At 38.4% G+C, this 21,599-nt stretch overlaps 1 long non-coding RNA gene across 1 annotated transcript in view; it reads left to right on the forward strand.

The window, feature by feature from the left end:
- LOC129650489 (uncharacterized) overlaps positions 1–21,599 on the forward strand; it is a 128,952-nt gene that overhangs the window by 76,237 nt on the left and 31,116 nt on the right. The window contains exon 2 of the long non-coding RNA XR_008713795.1: positions 3,797–3,864. This is a non-coding gene — a long non-coding RNA (uncharacterized LOC129650489). The remainder of the gene's footprint in view (positions 1–3,796; positions 3,865–21,599) is intronic.

The following is a 21,599-nucleotide window of genomic DNA, read 5'->3' on the forward strand; positions in this document are numbered from 1 at the left end:
CCATGCTACACTATATTTAGTCACTGCTATGTAATCTAGGGCTTCCCTGGTGGCTTAGATGGTAAATAATTTGCCTGCAATGCAGGAGACCTGGTTTGATCCCTGGATTGGGAAGATCCCCTGGAGGAGGACATGGCAACCCACTCCAGTATTCTTGCCTGGAGAATCCCATGGACAGAGGAGCCTGGCAGGCTACTGTCCATGGAGTCTCAAAGAGTCAGACACAACTGAGTGATTAAGCGCACAGCATGTAATCTGGGAGGGCTTCCTTGGTGGCTCAGTGGTAAAGAATCCACCTGCCAATATAGGAGATGCGGGTTCCATACCTGGGTCAGGAAGACCCCATGGAGAAGGGAATGGCAATCCACTCCAGTATTCTTGCCTGGGAAATATCATGGACAAAAGGGACTACAGTCCATGGGGTCACAATTTAGGAAATAAACAACAACTTGTAATCTGGAAACAGACTATTTTAACTCTGTTGTTCATGTTGTATTCTTGTCCCACTCTGTGAACATTCAAACACTTATTTCCAAACTGACTAAAATGATATAATCCTAGAGATCCAGGGCATTCTTGACCCTGCCATTGAATTTGGTCAAGTTGGTTAACAGTTATTTCCATATTCTCACAGTATTGTGAGAATAAATGAAATAGATAGGTGTGGATCTCAAAAGTTTCCTTCTTTAAACTATTCTTAGGCCACAATGTGTAAAGGGAAAAAATTATGAGGAAAAGGAAAAAGCACTCATAAATGGCTGAAAAATCTTGCACCATATAAAACTTTATAAAACTGCCTTGTAACACGCAGCCTATGTTTTAACTACATTTCATTTTGAAAGTGGGAGAGGAAATGCTCTTTGAAGAAATCTTTATGATGGACTGGGGAAGCTAACTGGCAAGATTATGGTTTTTGAGCAGTTCTCTGCCTTTTAAGTTCAGTAAACACACTTTGAAGAATTAGAGAAGTGCAGATATGGGAACCACAAGATGGAGGAGAAGGGAACCTTTCCTTATGTTTTTGGCAGAGTCATCAGTATCTTTAATAGGTTTTTTAAAGGTTATTTGACATTAAAATAGTCTATTATTTTATTAATCTCTGAAATGTAAGTAATGTTGGGCTTTAAGATCAGAGTTTGAAATCTAAGAACCATAAATCTGAATGTATTCAAAAGCCTACTGGATGCTTGATGTTGGGAAACATTTAATATCTTGGGGTTTCAGGTTCATCCTTTATAAAAATGGGCAAAATAACAGTTGCTCATGAAATTCCCATAAGGACTAATAAGAGAGCTTCTATAATGTTACTAATATACTGCCTAATGCAGAATAGCCAGAGATCCAATGGAAACTACTGTTCTTTATCTTATTTCACAGAAACTTGCATATGTATATATTACTTTAATTAAAATCTTAAAATGAGAATTATCCATTAGTAACAAGTATATTTTGAAATGATTCTCTGTCTGAATGATTTTGTTTAGTGCTGTTGATGGCTGCTTCTGCTTTCTGACAGTTTTGTTACATTTACCATATTTGGGGGACACAGAGGAAAATCAGCAGATGGACTCATTCCTTGTCACTAGTACTTTATGATTTCTCCTAAATGACCAAGATGTAAGTCCATGGGAAACATAACCCAATGAGAGAGGCCGCTGTGGACACCCCTGCTGGCTGTACATGCCCCACTCTTCCTCTTGAATGCAGTCTATGTGAGTTCACCCACAGTGGAGAGCTTAAATATTATGCTGTCTCAAGAGAGGCGAAATGGAGTGTATGTGCAGTAAGGCCAACTGTATGATAGATTCTCATCTATATTTTTTACTTTTCATTAATGATCACCGCTTGCTGATTGTCCCTCTCATCTTGGCCAGGATAGGATGAATTTTACAGATTGTGTTGGGAGAACAGTCTCATCGTGTTCTCTTGTGAGGAAAAGCACAGGAGACACCCACAGTGTTTAGAAGGCTTACAGCAAATTATTCTCCACTTAGTAGTCCTAATATTTAGCGTTCAGAAAACCAATTAATACAGTTTACTGGTAAAGAAAGGGAATTAGGCTGGATTAGGGTACAAATTCAGTGCAATTTTCTCTCTTCTGATGGTGGTGAGAAAAATTTTTTGAGATAAAGTCAAAGCTTACACTGTGGCCACTGATGTACCCACAGCCCATCCACATATTACATCAATATTCTATTTTTCTGAGGTGTTAAAGATCTAGTTAATATTATGAAATGGTTAATATTCTATTGGTTTTACTAAGAAGTCAAACTAGGATATGTTAATATTTTTTGTTTCTTGTTTTTTTTTCTTTTGATTTAAGTAAGCCCTATTGGTCTTGGAATGTTTCTGAGGACTATATCTTTTAAGGACTTCAAATGATATTTTACCTTGATCTCTTTTATATTACTAAATTCATATTTCACAAAAAGTAGGAATTACTAAGAATATAGGGCTTCCCAGATTGCTTAGTGGTAAAGAATATGCCTGCCCATTCAGAAAACCTGGGTTGCAAAGATCCCCTGGAGGAGGAAATCCCCTGCCCCACTTCAGTCTTCTTGCCTGGAGAATCCCGTGAGCAGGGAAGCCTGGCAAACTACAGTCCATGGGGTTACAAAGAACTGGACATGACTATGAATATGAAAACTAAAAGCCAGATTATTTTATCTTTATTGATTTTCAAATCAAGTGACTGAAAAATAGGCGTGCTTTTTCATGACACAATTTGAGGCCTGTGACACACACCAGGACCCATGTGTACATGGTGAACCTGAGATTCTAGCATGTCATCCCTGCCTTCTGCTGCTTCTGAAAACCGCATGTGCAAATGTGTCACACAGGCATCCCAGGGAGGAGAGAGCGGGGTTGAGAGGACAGCCGTGGTGCTTTGTCAGCTCAGTCTTGTCTCCAGCAGCCTAGGTGCCCTTTCTCTTTTATAAAATGATACCTTTGCATACTCTATGTGATAAAATGCAAATATCTAGCTCATTTCTCTTAAGTGCTTTCGTCATTTCATGCACCCAGTACAGAAAACATACACAGCAGGGCAACAGGTGCTTAAAAGCGCCTTGAGGGAAGTACATCCATCATGTCATTCTGTGTTTTCTACACATAATTTATTTTTCCTTCCTGGTCCTGAGGTAGAGAAAGCAACTGCAACCCACAGCAGTGCATTTTTACAGAATGCTTTCACATTCTTGGTGGTTTGTTCATCAAAGCATCAAAACCTTGGGGCTGCTACCTTCTTTATATATTTCATATACAATACACTCTTCAGCTAATATAAAATAAAGCAATAGCACTACAGAAATTCACTTTTTTCACTACTTCCCCCACACCCAAACACCCATTTAGAAAGAATATCCCTATGTCCTGGACTATGCCTTCACCACTGCTTCTTGCAACTTTCTGTCTCCCTAGTACTAGGTTGGAACACCACCTACTACATTCTTTTTCAATGCATCATAACTACAGAAAGACCTGTGCCATATAACTTTATGCAAGTTTTCCTTGTGATAAAAATTCAATGTGCTAACAACCCTTAAAATTTCTCATTTCCTCCATCAAATATAATGGTTTGTGATTTTACACAGGGGGCTGCAGCATAAAGAAGGTAAGACCATTCTGAATGGTTTATAAAATAATTCTCTATGGTAACCAAAATCCATATGATTCTTTCTTTCCTTGTAATGAGACTTCTTGTGTGTGAACACTTATGATAAAGATGCTGTCACATAACGATGTTCTTTCGCTTTAGTTTCAGAGCTGACATGGATAGAATTTTTTTTTTTTTCAGGAAGCAACTTTGATAAGGGGGATCATGGAGCCAAAAACTGCTGAGTGCTGTTGATGTGGGCCCCAGAGGTAAATCTCTGTGTTTCCATTTCCTTCTACATGATGTACTTTGACTTATTCTATTACCAGTAAGGAAATACCAGTAAGTATTCAGCAAAGGTGAATGCATATCCATACCAGCACAGTTTGGCTCTAAACAATGTTTTTATTAGATCTCCAGTGCGCTGGGCCATGGAGTAGGCTGCTGAAAGAGTACAGAGGAAGTGGTCAGTAGTCTTAAGAAGCAGCCAATGATTGTATTGATCAGAGTTTTTTTTCCCAATCGCTGATGTCAAAAACCTCAACTTGGGACTTCCCTGGTGGTCTAATGGTTAAGAATCCACCTTCCAATGCAAGGGACATGATTTTGATACCTGGCTTGAGAACAAAAACTCCCTGTGCTAGAGGGCAACTAAGCCTGTGCACCACAAACGCTGAGCGAGCCTGCATGCTCTGGAGTCCACCTTCCACAATGAAGATCCCACGTGCCTCAACTAAGACTCAATGAAGCCAAATAAATAAATAAATAATTTTTAAGATAAGAATAATCTTCAAAAAAAAAAGCGTAACTCAAGTTGGCATGAGGATCTAAGGGGCTTATTTTTTCTTATAATGCACATGCCGTTAAGAATAGGCATGGAGCTGGCATTACGAATGATGGAGACCATCGCTTCTGAGACTCCCTGTCTCTCTGTGTGGACTGGATTTATTTTTTACTGGTGCAGGTGGATTTCCTCCACATGTGATAGGAACTCCAGACTTGCATTCCTTTAGCTTCATAATCTGAGAAGAAAGTAGCTCCTACTCTCCCAGATCTAGTCAGTCAATTCTCTGATGCTGGAAGTTTATGGAGCCAATTACTCATACTTCCTATATTCCTGGGTTCTAACTGATAAAGAACAAACAGGACAACTTGGATTAGTACTTAATCACCCCAAAACACTAGATTAACTAGGGAATAGGTTTACTCCTTTTTCAGTTCTAATTCGTTTATGCTGCCATAGAATCAATTCAGTCCACAAATCTGACCAACTTCACAGAGGATTGGAGGCCGACCTCAGACATTCTTTGGCTGTCAGAAATGGGAGACATTGTGGTCAGACTTGTCTCTAGAAAGTAGATCTATGGACCCCAACTCTGCATGGCAGCAAGAAGAAGAAAAAGAGACCATTATGTTTCTTAAGGATCAGCTAAACAGGCAACATGATGAGGTGGGTGAGTCTATTACTGGGTTTTAAGAGTAGTCATCACACCACAAGGCCAATGAATGTCTGCTGCTGCTAATGTCTGAAGCTGCTAAGTCGCTTCAGTCATGTCTGACTCTGTGCGACCCCATAGATGGCAGCCCACCAGGCTCCCCTGTCCCTGGGATTCTCCAGGCAAGAACACTGGAGTGGGTAGCCATTTCCTTCTCCAATGCATGAAAGTGAAAAGTGAAAGTGAAGTTGCTCAGTCGTGTCCAACTCTCAGTGACCCCATGGACTGCAGCCACCAGGCTCCTCTGTCCAGGCAAGAGTACTGGAGTGGGATGCCATTGCCTTCTCCCAATGAATGTCTAGCTCTAACCAGTTAGATTAGCCATGCCTCCTGTGGTGTGTTTAACATGGTATCACTTCCCCCTTCTCCACTGCCTTCTTATGGAGAGTGTTAATAGATGTTCTGTCTCCTTTAGAAATCTGAGGAGGGGGATAAACATTTCTCCTTTCTCTCCTGTAAGGAAGACCCTGAATGTTTCAGGTCAGGTCGTATGCTGATCCCTCAGTCACTCGTTGAAAGCAGGGGAATCAGGTATCTTGATGGTCCCAATCTTGGACAGATGTCCACACTAGAGGCTGAATGTGGCCTCAGGAATTTTACCAGAAAGAGAATGGACAGGAGTTTTGCAGCTCAAACATGATCATTAAGGACTTCTCTGATGGTCCAGTGGTTAAGAACCCATCTTCCAGTGCAGGAGACATGGGTTTAATCCCTTGTCAGGGAACTAAGATCACACCTGCTGCAGAGCTACTAAGCCTGTATGCCTTAACAAAAATTCCACGTGCAGCAGCTAAGAGTCAACACAGAGAAGTAAATAAATAAACAACCTTAGTAATCATTTTCAGCCATACAGCCTTGATAATGAGGATAAAAGGACAGAATGGAGTGTTCATATGGAAATTTTAATAGAGTAGTCAAGATATCAGATATGAAAGTGAGAGAGACAGATTTTATATAAAGTTGCCAATGAAAACTGCCAAGAACTGGTTCTGCAATTTTAAATCCTCAAATGCTTTGAGAGTACAAAAGCCTAGACAAAGTAGAAAGACAAGGACAATTGGTGAAAAGATTTTGGGGAGAGCTATTGCCTCATTGTAAATCTGTACCTCCCACCTGAAGGTGCGGATACGAACCTGAATATGTGACTCCTGAAGTTGTGGACATATTTGTGCCACCCGCTTCCTGGTGAGCTGTGCTGGTATAAGGATACATTAAAGAGAATGTGGCTGCTATTTTGGAAATTAATGCTGGTCCTCTAGGATGGCTAGCTAAAGGTCCATGAAATCCAAGGGACAGATACAGAGTTCATGATAGGAATTTATGCCTGGAGATGTTTCTGCCATAGGATGAAAGGCCACAAAAGACAGAGCATGTGTGGGATAAGCATCAGGTAATCAGAAGTGTAGGGAGGATTGGGGATGCCTTGCTGAAGACCTGCCCCCATAGCATGGGAGTTGATGCCAGACTGGGTGGTGGTCTATAGTTCTCTTCTCCCATATTCAGTACCTCCTCTTGAAGGTAATAAATCTCTGCCCTAAAATATTTTCTTTGTGTCCCCACCCTAATGAACACAATGCGACCAATGAAGGTAACTAGACATATCATGCATCTTTTATGGACAGACATATGAAGAGACAGCACTTGCTCCCTGTGCTCTTTCCTCTGATGCCTTAATCTTAGAATAATATGGAGCCTCATTAACTTAAGTTTCTGAATGTACTACAATAAATAGAGTCTGCTTGCCCATATACTCTTGAGGCACATGGTAAGTGAGCAGAAACTAAACTTTGTTGTCTTGGGCCAAAGTTCTTACATTTTATTTATTTATTTTTTTAATTTATATTTTATTTTATTTTTCAACTTTACAAAATTGTATTAGTTTTGCCAAATACCAAAATGAATCCGCCACAGGTATACAATTGAAAAATAAAAACCATATGATTATCTCAATAGATGCAGAGAAAGCCTTTGACAAAATTCAACATCCATTTATGATAAAAACTCTCCAGAAAGCAGGAATAGAAGGAACATACCTCAACATAATCAAAGCTACATATGACAAACCCACAGCAAACATTATTCTCAATGGTGAAAAATTGAAAGCATTTCCTCTAAAGTCAGGAACAAGACAAAGGTGCCCACTTTCACCACTACTATTCAACATAGTTTTGGAAGTTTTGGCCACAGCAATCAGAGCAGAAAAAGAAATAAAAGGAATCCAAATTGGAAAAGAAGAAGTAAAACTCTCACTCTTTGCAGATGACATGATCCTCTACATAGAAAACCCTAAAGACTCCACCAGAAAATTACTAGAACTAATTAGTGAATATAGTAAAGTTGCAGGATACAAAATCAACACACAGAAATTCCTTGCATTCCTATACACTAATAATGAGAAAATAGAAATTAAGGAAACAATTCCATTCACCATTGCAATGAAAAGAATAAAATACTTAGGAATATATCTACCTAAAGAAACTAAAGACCTATATATAGAAAACTATTTTTTAAAAATTAGAACTTAAACATATCTATGCATTATGCTTGTTTAACATACCAGCTACATAAATAAATCAAGAGCGCTGATTTTAAATTTACTTCAGAACTAAAATGTATTTTTAAATGCAAATGAATGGCTGGCACTTATATCTTACATTTATATATAAAAACAAAATTAGATATTAAAATTTAAACATCAATGTGTGGGTTTGTTTGTTTTTGTTACTGTGTGTATCAAGTAGTAGAAAGAAGCTGAAATTAGAAAGAAATTTGTGATGAGATGAATTGACTCAGTCAGATTTAAGCACAGCACTGAGTCAGACCTCCTTTTGCAGTTTTGCTTTTCCCTGACGTGCCTCATGATATTGTGCAATTCATTTAACTTTCTGTATTATGGATTCCTTATTTATAAATTGAAGGTGATAGCTGATTTCTCAGGTTTATGTGAGGAGTATCTAATTAATGCCTGTAAGATTTAGAAAATATAAAGTGCTCTGTAAATATTAAAAGGAACTACGTGTACATCTGCTCAGTGAAGATTATAGGATTGCTGAAAGATATCCATTGATCCAAAATGGGAATGACCATACTCTAAAAGAGAATCTCAGAATATTTTTCAAAAATATGCTTTGAAAGCTGAAAACTTGGTTTCACAGTCACATAGATGATTTCTCAGATATTTAGTCAATTCAGAATAAAAACATGCTGTGCATATTTGTAGTAATACTGGTATACATTTCAAGGAGCTTACATATTACTTTAATTGAAGCAGATAATTGTAGGTTAGGAAGAAATCTTAGCCAACATCTAAGTTCCTTTCTTCTCTTTTCCCAAATTTGTGATCTGAGGTCATGAGAGACTCAACAACTTTATTAGATATCACACGGCTAATTTATCAGATACTCCCATCAGTCAGTTCAGTTCAGTTCAGTCGCTTCAGATCAGATCAGATCAGATCAGTCGCTCAGTCTTGTCTGACTCTTTTCGACCCCATGAATCACAGCACGCCAGGCATCCCTGTCCAGTTGCTTAGTTGTGTCCAATTCTTTGTGACCCCATGAATCACAGCACGCCAGGCTTCCCTGTCCATCACCAACTCCCAGAGTTCACTCAAACTCATGTCCATCGAGTCGGTGATGCCATCCAGCCATCTCATCCTCTGTCGTCCCCTTCTCCTCCTGCCCCCAATCCCTCTCAGCATCAGAGTCAACTCTTCATATTAGGTAGCCAAAGTATTGGAGTTTCAGCTTTAACATCAGTCCTTCCAATGAACACCCACAACTGATCTCCTTTAGAATGGACTGGTTGGAACTCCTTGCAGTCCAAGGGACTCTCAAAGTCTTCTCCAACACCACAGTTCAAAAGCATCAATTCTTTAGAGCTCAGCTTTCTTCACAGTCCAACTCTCACATCCATATATGACCACAGGAAAAACCATAGCCTCGACTAGACAGACCTTTGTCGGCAAAGTTATGTCTCTGCTTTTCATGTGCTATCTAAGTTGGTCATAACTTCCTTCCAAGGAGTAAGCGTCTTTTAATTTCATGGCTGCAGTCACTATCTGCAGTGATTTTGGAGCACCCCCCAAAAAAAGTCTGACACTGTTTCCACTGTTTCCCCATCTATTTCCCATGAAGTGACGGGACCAGATACCATGATCTTAGTTTTCTGAATGTTGAGCTTTAAGCCAACATTTTTGCTCTCCTCTTTCACTTTCATCAAGAGGTTTTTTAGTTCTTCTTCACTTTCTGCCATAAGGGTAGTGTCATCTACATATCTGAGGTTATTGATATTTCTCCTGGCAATCTTGATTCCAGCTTGTGATTCCTCCAGCCCAGCATTTCTCATGATGTACTCTGCATATAAGTTAAATAAGCAGGGTGACAATATACAGCCTTGACGTACTCCCTTTCCTATTTGGAACCAGTCTGTTGTTTCATGTCCAGTTCTAACTGTTGCTTCCTGACCTGCATATAGGTTTCTCAAAAGGCATGTCAGGTGGTCTGGTATTCCCATCTCCTTCAGAATTTTCCACAGTTTATTGTGATCCACACAATCAAAGGCTTTGGCATAGTCAATAAAGCAGAAATAGATGTTTTTCTGGAGCTCTCTTGCTTTTTCCATGATCCAGCAGATGTTGGCAATTTGATCTCTGGTTCCTGTGCCTTTTCTAAAACTAGCTTGAACATCCGAAAGTTCACGTTTCATGTACTGCTGAAGACTGGCTTGAAGAATTTTGAGGATTACTTTACTAACATGTGACACGAGTGCAATTGTGTGGTAGTTTGAGCATTCTTTGACATTGCTTTTCTTTGGGATTGGAATGAAAACTGACCTTTTCCAGTCCTGTGGCCTCTGCTGAGTTTTCAAATTTGCTGGCATATTGAGTGTAGTACTTTCACAGCATCATCTTTCAGGATTTGAAATAGCTCAACTGGAATGCCATCACCTCCACTAGCTTTGTTCGTAGTGATGCTTTCTAAGGCCCACTTGACTTCACATTCCAGGATATCTGGCTCTAGGTTAGTGATCACACCATCGTGATTATCTGGGTTGTGAAGATCTTTTTTGTACAGTTCTTCTGTGTATTCTTGCCACCTCTTCTTAGTATCTTCTGCTTCTTTTAGGTCCATACCATTTCTGTCCTTTATCGAGCCCATCTTTGCATGAAATGTTCCCTTGGTATCTCTAATTTTCTTGAAGAGATCGCTAGTCTTTCCCATTCTGTTGTTTTCCTCTATTTCTTTGCATTGATCGCTGAGGAAGGCTTTCTTATCTCTCCTTGCTATTCTTTGGAACTCTGCATTCAGATGCTTATATCTTTCCTTTTCTCCTTTGCTTTTTGCTTCTCTTCTTTTCACAGCTATTTGTAAGCCCTCCTCAGACAGCCATTTTGCTTTTTTGCATTTCTTTTCCATGGGGATGGTCTTGATCCCCATCTTCTGTACAGTGTCATGAACCTCATTCCATAGTTCATCAGGCACTCTGTCTATCAGATCTAGTCTCTTAAATCTATTTCTCACTTCCACTGTATAATCATAAGGGATTCGACTTAGGTCATACCTGAATGGTCTAGTGGTTTTCCCCACTTTCTTCAATTTAAGTCTGAATTTGGCAATAAGGAGTTCATGATCTGAGTCACAGTCAGCTCTCGGTCTTGTTTTTGCTGACTGTATAGAGCTTCTCCACCTTTGGCTACAAAGAATATAATCAATCTGATTTCAGTGTTGACCATCTGGTGATGTCCATGTGTAGTGTCTTCTCTTGTGTTGTTGGAAGAGGCTGTTTGCTATGACCAGTGCGTTCTCTTGGCAAAACTCTATTAGACTTTGCCCTGCTTCATTCCATACTCTAAGGCCAAATTTTCCTGTTACCCCAGGTGTTTCTTGACTTCCTACTTTTGCATTCCAGTCCCCTATAATGAAAAGGACATCTTTTTGGGGTGTTAGTTCTAAAAGTTCTTGTAAGTCTTCATAGAACCGTTCAACTTCAGCTTCTTCAGCATTACTGGTTGGGGCATAGACTTGGATTACCATGATATTGAATGGTTTGCCTTGGAAACGAACAGAGATTATTCTGTTGTTTTTAAGATTGCATCCAAGTACTGCATTTTGGAGTCTTTTGTTGACCATGATGGCTACTCCATTTCTTCTGAGGGATTCCTGCCCGCAGTAGTAGATATAATGGTCATCTGAATTAAATTCACCCATTCCAGTCCATATTAGTTTGCTGATTCCTAGAATGTCGACGTTCACTCTTGCCATCTTTTGTTTGACCACTTACAATTTGCCTTGATTCATGGACCTGACATTCCAGGTTCTTATGCAATATTGCTCTACAGCATCAGACCTTGCTTCTATCACCAGTCACATCCACAATTGGGTATTGTTTTTGCTTTGGCTCCATCCCTCATTCTTTCTGGAGTTATTTCTCCACTGATCTCCAGTAGCATATTGGGCACCTACCGACCAGGGGAGTTCCCCTTTCAGTATCCTATCATTATGCCTTTTCATACTGTTCATGGGGTTCTCAAGGCAAGAATACTGAAGTGGTTTGCCATTCCCTTCTCCAGTGGGCCGCATTCTGTCAGACCTCTCCACCATGACCCTCCCGTCTTGGGTGGCCCCACACGGCATGGCTTAGTTTCACTGAGTTAGACAAGGCTGTGGTCCGTGTGATCAGATTGGCTAGTTTTCTGCGATTATGGTTTCATTGTGTCTGCCCTCTGATGCCCTCTCGCAACACCTACTGTCTTACTTAGGTTTCTCTTACCTTGGATGTGGGGTATCTCTTCACGGCTGCTCCAGCAAAGCGCAGCTGCTGCTCCTTACCTTGGATGAGGGGAATCTCCTCACAGCCGCCCCTCCTGACCTTGAACGTGGAGTAGCTCCTCTCAGCCCTCCTGAGTCTGCACAGCCGCTGCTGCTTGGGGGGCGGGGCAGGAAAGCAAGAATACTGGAGTGGGTTGACATTCCCTTCTTCAGGCTATCTTCCTGACCCAGGGATTGAACCTGGATCTCCTGCATTGTAAGCAGATGCTTTACCGTCTGAGCCACCAGGGAAGTCAGATACTCCCATAAATTGGTTTAAATAAGTAGGGAATTTTATTTATCTTCCTTTTTAAAATAATTTATCTGATTTAAAAATATTTTGGAGGCTTTTAGAGATAAGTTTCAGTTTTGGATTAAAACACATAGATAGTGAGGTGAAATGGCTTGAATGTAGGTTATGGACAGAATTGGCAGGGGAGACTGGAGTGTTCTGATTCTTGATTCTGTTGTTCTTATTCACTCCACCTGGCTACAGTTAATCCTTCCTATTAGATTAGGCTCCCAAATGAAGGTCTAAACTGTGTAACCCACAGTTTAGTTTTATATCATATATCTTAGGGCTGGTAGAGTTTAATTGAAAAGCAAATGACTAACTTTGTCTTAGCACTGGGAGAGGAGGATTCCTCAGCTGTTGAGGAATGCCTTGCAGTTTTCAACTGTAGAATGATATTGAGTGCAGTAGTTTGATGGGAAGAATATGGGCCATGGAATTAAGAACAATTGGATACTCGGAGGTGGTGCTTACAGTTTCTGGGTGTGTTCTCTTTGACTCTATGTCTGACACCTAAAGGGAAGAAGCTGAGAGAAATTGACCTCAACAGCAACAATAGACGTTAGGTCATGATTTCTCTGTGAAAAGGACAGTAAGTCATGTCCTACTCTTTGTGACCCCATAGACTGTAGCCCATCAGGCTCCTCTGTCTATGGAATTTCACAGGCAAGAATACTGGAGTGGGTTGCCATTTCCTTCTCCAGGGGATCTTCTTGACCCAGGGATTAAACCCTCATCTCCTGTATTGGCAGGCAGATTCTTTATCACTGTGCCACCAGGGAAGTTGAACAGGACAGTTGGGTAGAGGCTAAATCTGGAATATCCAAGTGTGCTTCTTTCTGCTCTCTTACATGTAGAACATATTGGAAAGAAAAGTTGGTAGGTCAGAATGGAAAAGAGAGAAGCATTTTTGTGGAGATAAGTGGATTATTTAAATGCTGATAGTGACTTGCCTGTATTCCCCACACTACTGGGTACTAAGAATGGATTGGCAGGCATCAGACAATACGTATCACAGATGGTCCATAGCAACCAGGATGCAAGGAGATCATGGGGGAAAATAGGGAATGGAAGTTTGTGGAATAGCATGGTGGCCACTCCCCAGCCCCCACTTACTCCCACTTTGATGCAAAAAGAGAGGTCTTGAAGGACTGTGATCCTAATGATTTAGCTAGTGGAAGGAACCCACAGAATTGCAACTTCTTACTGTTAGCACAGCTGCAGAGTACTGGAAACATATCATACCTCTAGGGATGTTAATGTGGATGGTGTGTTGATGCTGATAATGGTGATGAAAGGATTTTTATTCTCACATATCAGTAGAAATTTAGTATGACCTAAAATTGTTTTGAAAAGCAGAAAACACACACACACACACACACACACCCCCACCCCAAAATCCTAGCCATTGTGTTATCTCTCCTACCATATTGTGAGCTTACCTAAAGAGGAACACTGGGGATATGAAGGTGGTTTGTTTTTTGGCCAGTCTATAGAAACCCTTCCATTAACAGGCAGTCTTACTCTTTGTTGATAGCACTTTTTTCCCCCCAGTGGTACTCTTTGTTTCTTGAACCATCCATACCTTCCCGTGTGAGGCCTACTGAGATGGGTGGTCTAAACTTACAGTTAAGAATAAACAGTAAGGGTAAGGAATGAATGTTAAAGACTAGAACATAGAAAGGTGAACTCGTTGTCCTAAGAATGAACTACTTAGTGATATAGCACAATGGTCCAGCACTGAAGGAAGCAGATAGATACAGGCTCACTAATTTTATTTGTTCAGGACATTTCCAGATTATTGAGTTTTTGTTTTCTCCAAACAAAAATAGAAAACAAAATAATCTCACTTGTAAGTTTACAAGTTTGCTTCCTTAATATTATACTCTTTACTTCTAGTCACTTCTTTGATCTATCTGTCTTCCAAAAACATGTTGAAAGCTATAACTAGCCTATTGTTTTCAATATCATATAAACATTAAATATTATTCTATTAAGAAACATAATTTATTATAATTCTCCTTTTTGTACCACTACAATCTGAATATATCATGAGCTTTATTAAGTGACCAATTAGTGGTCAATTACTTTTTAAATAAAATGTAATTGTATTTTTATATCATATAGATATATTTTCATGTATTTATATTCATGTTTACATATAGAATCATACAACTATCACTCTTAATATGGATAGCAGTTACTTTATGCATACTTTTAAAAATCTCTTTGTTGGTAGAAACCATGCTGCTAAAACAAATATATTCTCAAGTGTTCTATAACCCATTAAAGCCTACACGACCATTAAAAACCAAACGTGCACTATTGCCGCCTGGAGGCATTAGAAGATTGTTTAAATTAATCTTGTTTCTTAGTACTTGGAGGGAAAAATAGCACAAATCTAAATCAGATGGGTCATTGTGCATTTTAATGTAAAGCTTTTTTTTTTTTTAATGTGAAAATAATTCTAGCAAAATATCCTGAATACTGCTGTGATAAACATTGCACAGGGACCCTCAAAGAATCTGGAGTTCTACTCTGTGCCCACCAACCAAAGAATAGGCACCTCAAATTGAAAGACTTGTGGATTATACCATGAAATATGGTTTGACTCATCTTTTAGCTGGATCCATGCCGTTGCACAGTGCTTTTAACTGTTTTTTATCCTGCATGCTTCTCAGTTGCAAATAATTCTGCCATACCTGGATTCGAATACTTCCAGACCTGACCCAATCCAACATCCTCAGAGACCTCCCAGGCTCTAAAATGTCTCTCTCCCTGGCTGTCACATTACCTGAGATTTCTATTATTAAGTGGAAAGGGGAACTAATTAACTTATTAAATTCATAATCAATATGGGATTATACTATGGTATGGGCATCCTGCACTCATTCCTCCCCCCGCCTCTACACACTCCAATTTCACAAGACCTAAGAAGAAACTCTGCTTCTGGTTTTGCTGCCTTTTACTGCTCCTTGATAATTTCCACCCAAAGTCTAGGAGACGTGCACACATAAGAGGAACAGCTTCTGTTAGCCTGTTCCTTTTAGGGAGACCCGGCCTCACAAAGCCACTTAAATAGGGAGCAATGATTAAAACTGACTGTTGACAAGAGGAAGAAGAGAGCCCACAGGGAAGTTTTAGATCATCTTAGGGAGGATAAGCCCAGATTGGGTGCTAAGAGAATGGACCTGCAAATTGCTGTGTGGACAGCATGGAGATGCTTAATGCTGGAAAAAGAGTCATGAGTGGATGGAACAAGGAGAGTGGGTGCCAAAGACAAGCCAGATGGGATCTGCTTCCTACTCTTTAGCTTTCTTCTAGTAGATGCTAGAGACAGAACAGAACCAGGTGGAGGAAGGAGACAAGGGAATTTCAAATATTTATGGGTGTGATAAGACTTGAAGGGTTTAAAGCAGGCGGGAGAGACATGTGAGGGTAGATGGAGGGAGGGGAAGGATATGTTGCACAAGATGGGGGTCTTCATAACTTTTTTGAGACAGGGGTAATGTCAGTGGTGCAGGTGTGGAGGCAAATAAGACACCCAGTTCTGGTGGGCAAGTGTGTATTTTCTTTTTCCACGCCTGGGTTAAGTTACTTCCCCTAGGTCATCCAATTAATCACTTGGAGAGCAAGGAAGAGAACTGAGCTCTCAAGGCTCTCATTTCACATCTGGAGCAGGCAAACCGGCTTCTCCTTCCCCAAACACCCTTTTCTTTTAAAAAGACAATCTTTTGCAAATCCATGGAGTTTTGAACTCTTCTACAGAAAATTTTCGATATCCTCTTTACTAGTCGTGTGATTTAAAGCTTGAGGTTGTGTTAGTACGAAGAAACACTATAAATTGCTTTCTTCTTTATCTTTCATTGAAAAAATTTAAATATCTATCAAAATTACTTTGATCCCTACCCCTGCCCCAGAGTCAAGCTATTATTCTGAGGAGCTGAAAAAAAAAAATGAGTTACAGATCTGAGAAAGCAGTGTGTGTGGAGCTTAACTGCTGCATGACTGATGGTGTGATATATTGCTCTTTTCACTAACAACCACAAAGCAGGTAGAGGCATGGCAGACTAATTTGGTTTATATGTCCAGCTGTAAGGCTAGACACTGCATCATTCTTTTCAGAAACCGGTGACTTTAGGCATGTGGAACTCGTCGTCATGACAACAATAAACCAGCTTAGAGTCTGAGTTTCAGCTCAGAAACTGCCTTGTCTCCATTACTTCCTGCTCATGACCTGACTTTTCTTACTCTCTGGGGCTGGGGGCTGGGGATTTATGAAAGATCTATTGAACAGAGCTTCAGTATATGTTTAATGTTTGAAATGTCTGGCTTGAAAATTTTGCTTGCACAGATGGCTAAAGGCTGCAAGGGGGATAGATCAATCATTATTATAGTTAATGACACAGTTATAAGGGTGTACCTAAAGGTGAGCTGATTTGGAAAATGGGAATAGGCAATGTGAAAAGAGTGACTTGGAAGCATTTCTTTGAATCACATAAGCATCGTTATCACAAATAAAATGTTCTTTTAAACACAGAGGGGAGTTGTACCATGATTCTGAGAGGACCTAGCCAAAGGTACAGTGGAGAGTAATCAAACAAAAATTAGTACACAAAGTTGAATGTTTGTTTGTATATGTGTGTGTGTGTAGTCTTTTTTTAATCTGAAGGAACAATTAGCAGATGCTCATGGCAAAATCTCCATGTGATCATTTTTGTGTCCCATGTGCTTAATGGATTGCATAGCGACCACAGTGAGAGACAGCATGGCTAGGTGACAAGAGTATGAGAGCACTGGGTTCAACAGCCTCCATGTAAAATCAGCTGCAGTATTGGAAAGTTAGCTAACTATCTCTCTCTCCATATATGTATATATATATATATAAACTATATATATAGTTATCTAACTATATCTGGATATTCAGCTGGAAAGAGAAATGATAGGATTTGTACTGTTGGTAGTTGAGAGGTAAAATGTGATAATGGAGGGGGAGCATTTAGCTGAGTGCCTGGGACCCTGTCAACACTCAGCGATGGGAAGATGTCAGTGTTGGGGCTGTTGTATCATTGTCAGCAGGACTTGCCTAGTAATTGAAACCTGTCTTTCATGTGATTAAAGTGGTTCAACTATTCACTGTTACAGAGAGATCATCATGAAGACTGGATGACTTTTTTTTTCTTTCTAGAGAGTTGTTTTCTGGCTTCGTTATGTTCTCCAAATTAGCTTGACTTTAAGGAGGGTAGAGAATTAATGGCTAGAGAAGGCAGGAAGGGCAGGGTGTGAATTGCCAACATAAAAGATGACAGGTCTGGAGACGTGTGTGCCTTTTTCCTGCACAGGTTTTTCCACCCTTCCCCACCACAGGAGGTGAGAAATTTTAGCAACCCTTTTGTTTCTTATTCCTTTAGTACATTGATCTACTTCTATATAATTGCCTTTTTTTAAGCCCCCATTTTCCAGGAAGTTGGTATCACAGGCCAATAGGCAGAGAAATAGACACTGATCAAATCCTAGAGAAAAGCCAAATGCTTCCTTTGTTTTCTGTGTACTGTAAATTGAATGATTTGCTTTCCCTAGAGATCAACTTCATGATTTCATGATCATGTGGTTAAACTTCTTAATAAATGAGATACTGCCCAGAGGCCATGTTACTCCCCATGACCTTGTAGAATGTGGATCACTATGTAGAAATCTGATAAAGTACATTCAGTTATTAAGTTATAATTTGAGAAATCATGAACCACAAACTGATTATGTTTTTTATTATAAGAATTTAATGTGGTTGCAAATAATTGAATTTCTCTTTGCATTGTCCCCCAACTGGCAGTTACAATTTATAGCAATGTGAGATTACTTCTGAGACACACAATTAGGTCACATTTTTATCTTACAAAGTTTATGACAGAAATACAGTTTTGTATGTTTCTCATTGGCATGAAAGAGTTAATACACCTTCAGAAAATGAGAAATACATTATTTTTCTCTAACAATATTAATTTTTATATGTTTTAAATTGATTAAAACAATGGGCTGATTAATGTGAGAGAAATTTAAACATTAGCAAATTAGACATTTGGAAGTGTAAAATAAAAATATATAATTACTGTGTTGTAGAAAAGAAATGATTCAGTGAATAACTTTTCTGGACCTCATAAACATTATTGAAAAATATAATTCCATATCCTTAAAATAGTACTACTATAAAAACAGTATTTTTTCCATCTAAAATGGATCTGTGTTGATAATTTTTCACCATCTTTTAATTAAATTCAGATAAAAATGTAGCCAAAGTTTGGAAGATTTTCCTGTTCTTTCACAAGATCTCATAATTTCATAAATATTGGTCTTAATGTTTCCAAGCTTTGAAGGGGATTCTGGAAAGCACAGACCATTTTTTTTCCCACCAAGTTAGAATGTTTAGTCTATGCAAAAGATAAACCTTTTGAAGATTCAAAGTCTATAACATGCCCAGAGGAAACAATTGTCTTTTTAGACGTTTCTTCCTGGAATATTTCTGTCTCTTCAGAATTGGTATGTTTTGTTATTGCTCACAAATGTTGCTGATAAAGGCACTTCAAGTAAGGGAATTGAAATAATGGAAAAATAAATCTATTCTTTAATATGTAACAGAAGGCTGATTCATCAAATATGGATTAATGTTTATGATGTGCTTAATAGCAGAAAGCTTCAGTTTTTCTGGTGGACTTTTAGGAATATTAATGACAAAAGGCTAGATTCTTCCCCTTTGAATTCCCTGTGGATCTCTCTCTCAGCAGCAGGGCAGAAGTGGAATCCAGAAGTACAAATACAGACTTAGTCAAAGCAAGCCTCTACTCCACATGGAATACATGTTCCATGTTTATATATATATATATATATATATATATATATATATCCCGCATTTTTTACTAATAAGTACAATAAGTCAATTAATCCAAGTTACTGAATTCAGCAGCCAATTTTCCTAACTTGGGATGGAACTAAAAATACATTATCTAGTTTGCAACAAACTTTCTGCAAAAGTAAGGATGCTAATTGCAAAGATTCATCATCATTCATTGCCAAGAGTTGATATATAATAGCTAGCTGATTTATTTGTAGTTTATACTGCATAAATAATGAGTCTTTGGTAAAAGGTGAATGAACATTAAATGATATCATATGATAATGATGCTGCTGCTCTAAAACTTTCACATGATTCTGTTGGTTTTATTGTTTGTTTAGTGTTACCCCATTCAACAGAGTGTTTTTCCCTCTCCTTTCCTTCTCACTGACCTTATCTTTTACATATTCTGATTATTCTTGAACCAGTAGCTTAAGGAGAGATGCAAAAGTGATGAGAGTTTGATTTAGCTTCAGCTTTTATTATCGGATACCCACAAGGAAATAAAGCTTTGATCTACTTCCTTGGAAAGTTAATCCCAGTGATTATGTGGAGATGTGTGCAGTGGTAGCTACAGGGATATACATCTTTAATCTCTTGGTGTTGAATACTTAATCCAGCTTGGATTCTTGGCAAGGAGATTTAAAGAAAGAACAAAATAATTACACTCTTCATGGGCTTTGTTTTCTGGAATGAATATTTGGTAGCTCTGCTTGTTCTTTTATAGTTTAATAGGCTTGCTTAGGAAAATAGACTTAGGTTTACTTAGAGTGATGTAAAAACTGATGATTTTTGTGGTCCTCAGTAGTTAAATTTAAAGTACATCTATTGACAATAGGGAAGTTTGGGGGTTTTATTATTCAAGCTTGTTTATCTGGGTATAGTGAAGGCTGAATAGAAAATACTCTATTTCCAGGGGAATACTTTAAAAATTATTCTAGAACTAGATAACTTTTATTTAAAAGTCCTCATCTTTTCTAATAAATAAAAACAATATGCTGGTGTAGGCCATAAACTGACCACTAAATTCAAATATAATGCATCTTCTTTGGAAAATGCCTTTAAGCCAAACACATATTTCTAAAATTGCTACTCCACTTTAGTGAGAAAATATAAGTTGGGCTAAAATACGTTCTAGCCAGTTTCACTAGTTAATCCATTTGTTAACATAAAATATATTATCTTTTAATTTATATCATATGTTATAATTGGTAAATTATATGTCAAAAAGGAAAATGGAAAACAATGAAAAATCTCATCAACCTTACCTATGCATTTAGCATTCATGATGTTTGGTGTAATAGACATACAATTATTTTTTCCAAGTAACATTATTTATGAAGTTTTTTCCCCACTATCTTACTGTGTGCACAAGTATGATCTTATACTTATATAAAATGCCATTAAGTATATTAGCATAATTTACTCAACTACTCCCCCAGTTTTCTTTCTCTATTATGAATAATACTGGAACTTTTTTGGTATTGAAACCTGAGATGTTGGCAAAAAGAAATAATAATATTTTGTTACTTACCCTAAATCCTCATTCTTGATTGAAAGAGATTGTAAATAGACCTGTTACAAATTAATTCTGATATCAGAACAGGATAAGTGAAATTTTGTACCTTACTCACTCATTTCCATGATTCATAGTTTTAAACACATTGATATGTAAAACAAATATTTAAATAATGAGTTTCCCTTAGAAGTAATTTTTAGCTATGGGTACATTATATTAGCAGTTTTGATAGTAATTCAAATTCAGTCCTGTGCTAATTCATTACAAACAGAGGTGGCCTCTCTCCTTCCTCCCTTCCTTAAATAACATAGCTCTTGTTTCTTCTATGATTGAGGCCTCTGAATTTTGTGACCATTTTAATTATCTAGTAAAAGTACATATTCCAAATGAGGTAAAATTTAATCTTCAGAATTTGTCTTGGAAATGTATAGAACAGCAACCAGGCAATAGCTGAATAACAGTTTCTGTGTCATTTGGAGGAAGACATAATCAATTTTACATCAAATGTATTTTTTAGGAATTCCTGAAACACTCCCTAAAATGCATGCCATAGTTTAAATGGATCCAAACAAAGTTTTCATATAATTCCCAAAGGTATTTAGCATAAGCACATAGATTTAAGAATTTTCATAGACTCCTCCAGGGGAAGAATTTAATCAGGTGTCTACATTATACAAATTTTGTTTTGTGTTTGATTTGAACTGTTAGAATGTTGTGGCACAGTAGACAAAGGATAAATTCTGTTTGCAATCAGTTCTAAGTATTCCTTTTCTTATATACCTTTACCTCCTGTGCTTGACCTACCCTGCTCAATGGCAGTTTATAAAGGTGAGTGACCTTGCTCCTCTATTTATGATTGAGGAATTTCCCCCCAAAGCTAGAGAGAATAAAATCCTCATGGGGAATCTTTCATTTGGCATAAAGCCTTCTCTTCTACTTCCTTTTTGAAATTCATCTTAAAATTGTAGGTGACATCTGACGGAGGCAAAATTGTTCCCTCTT

This window comes from Bubalus kerabau, chromosome 1, assembly GCF_029407905.1.
Source record: "Bubalus kerabau isolate K-KA32 ecotype Philippines breed swamp buffalo chromosome 1, PCC_UOA_SB_1v2, whole genome shotgun sequence".
Classification (NCBI taxonomy): domain Eukaryota; kingdom Metazoa; phylum Chordata; class Mammalia; order Artiodactyla; family Bovidae; genus Bubalus; species Bubalus kerabau.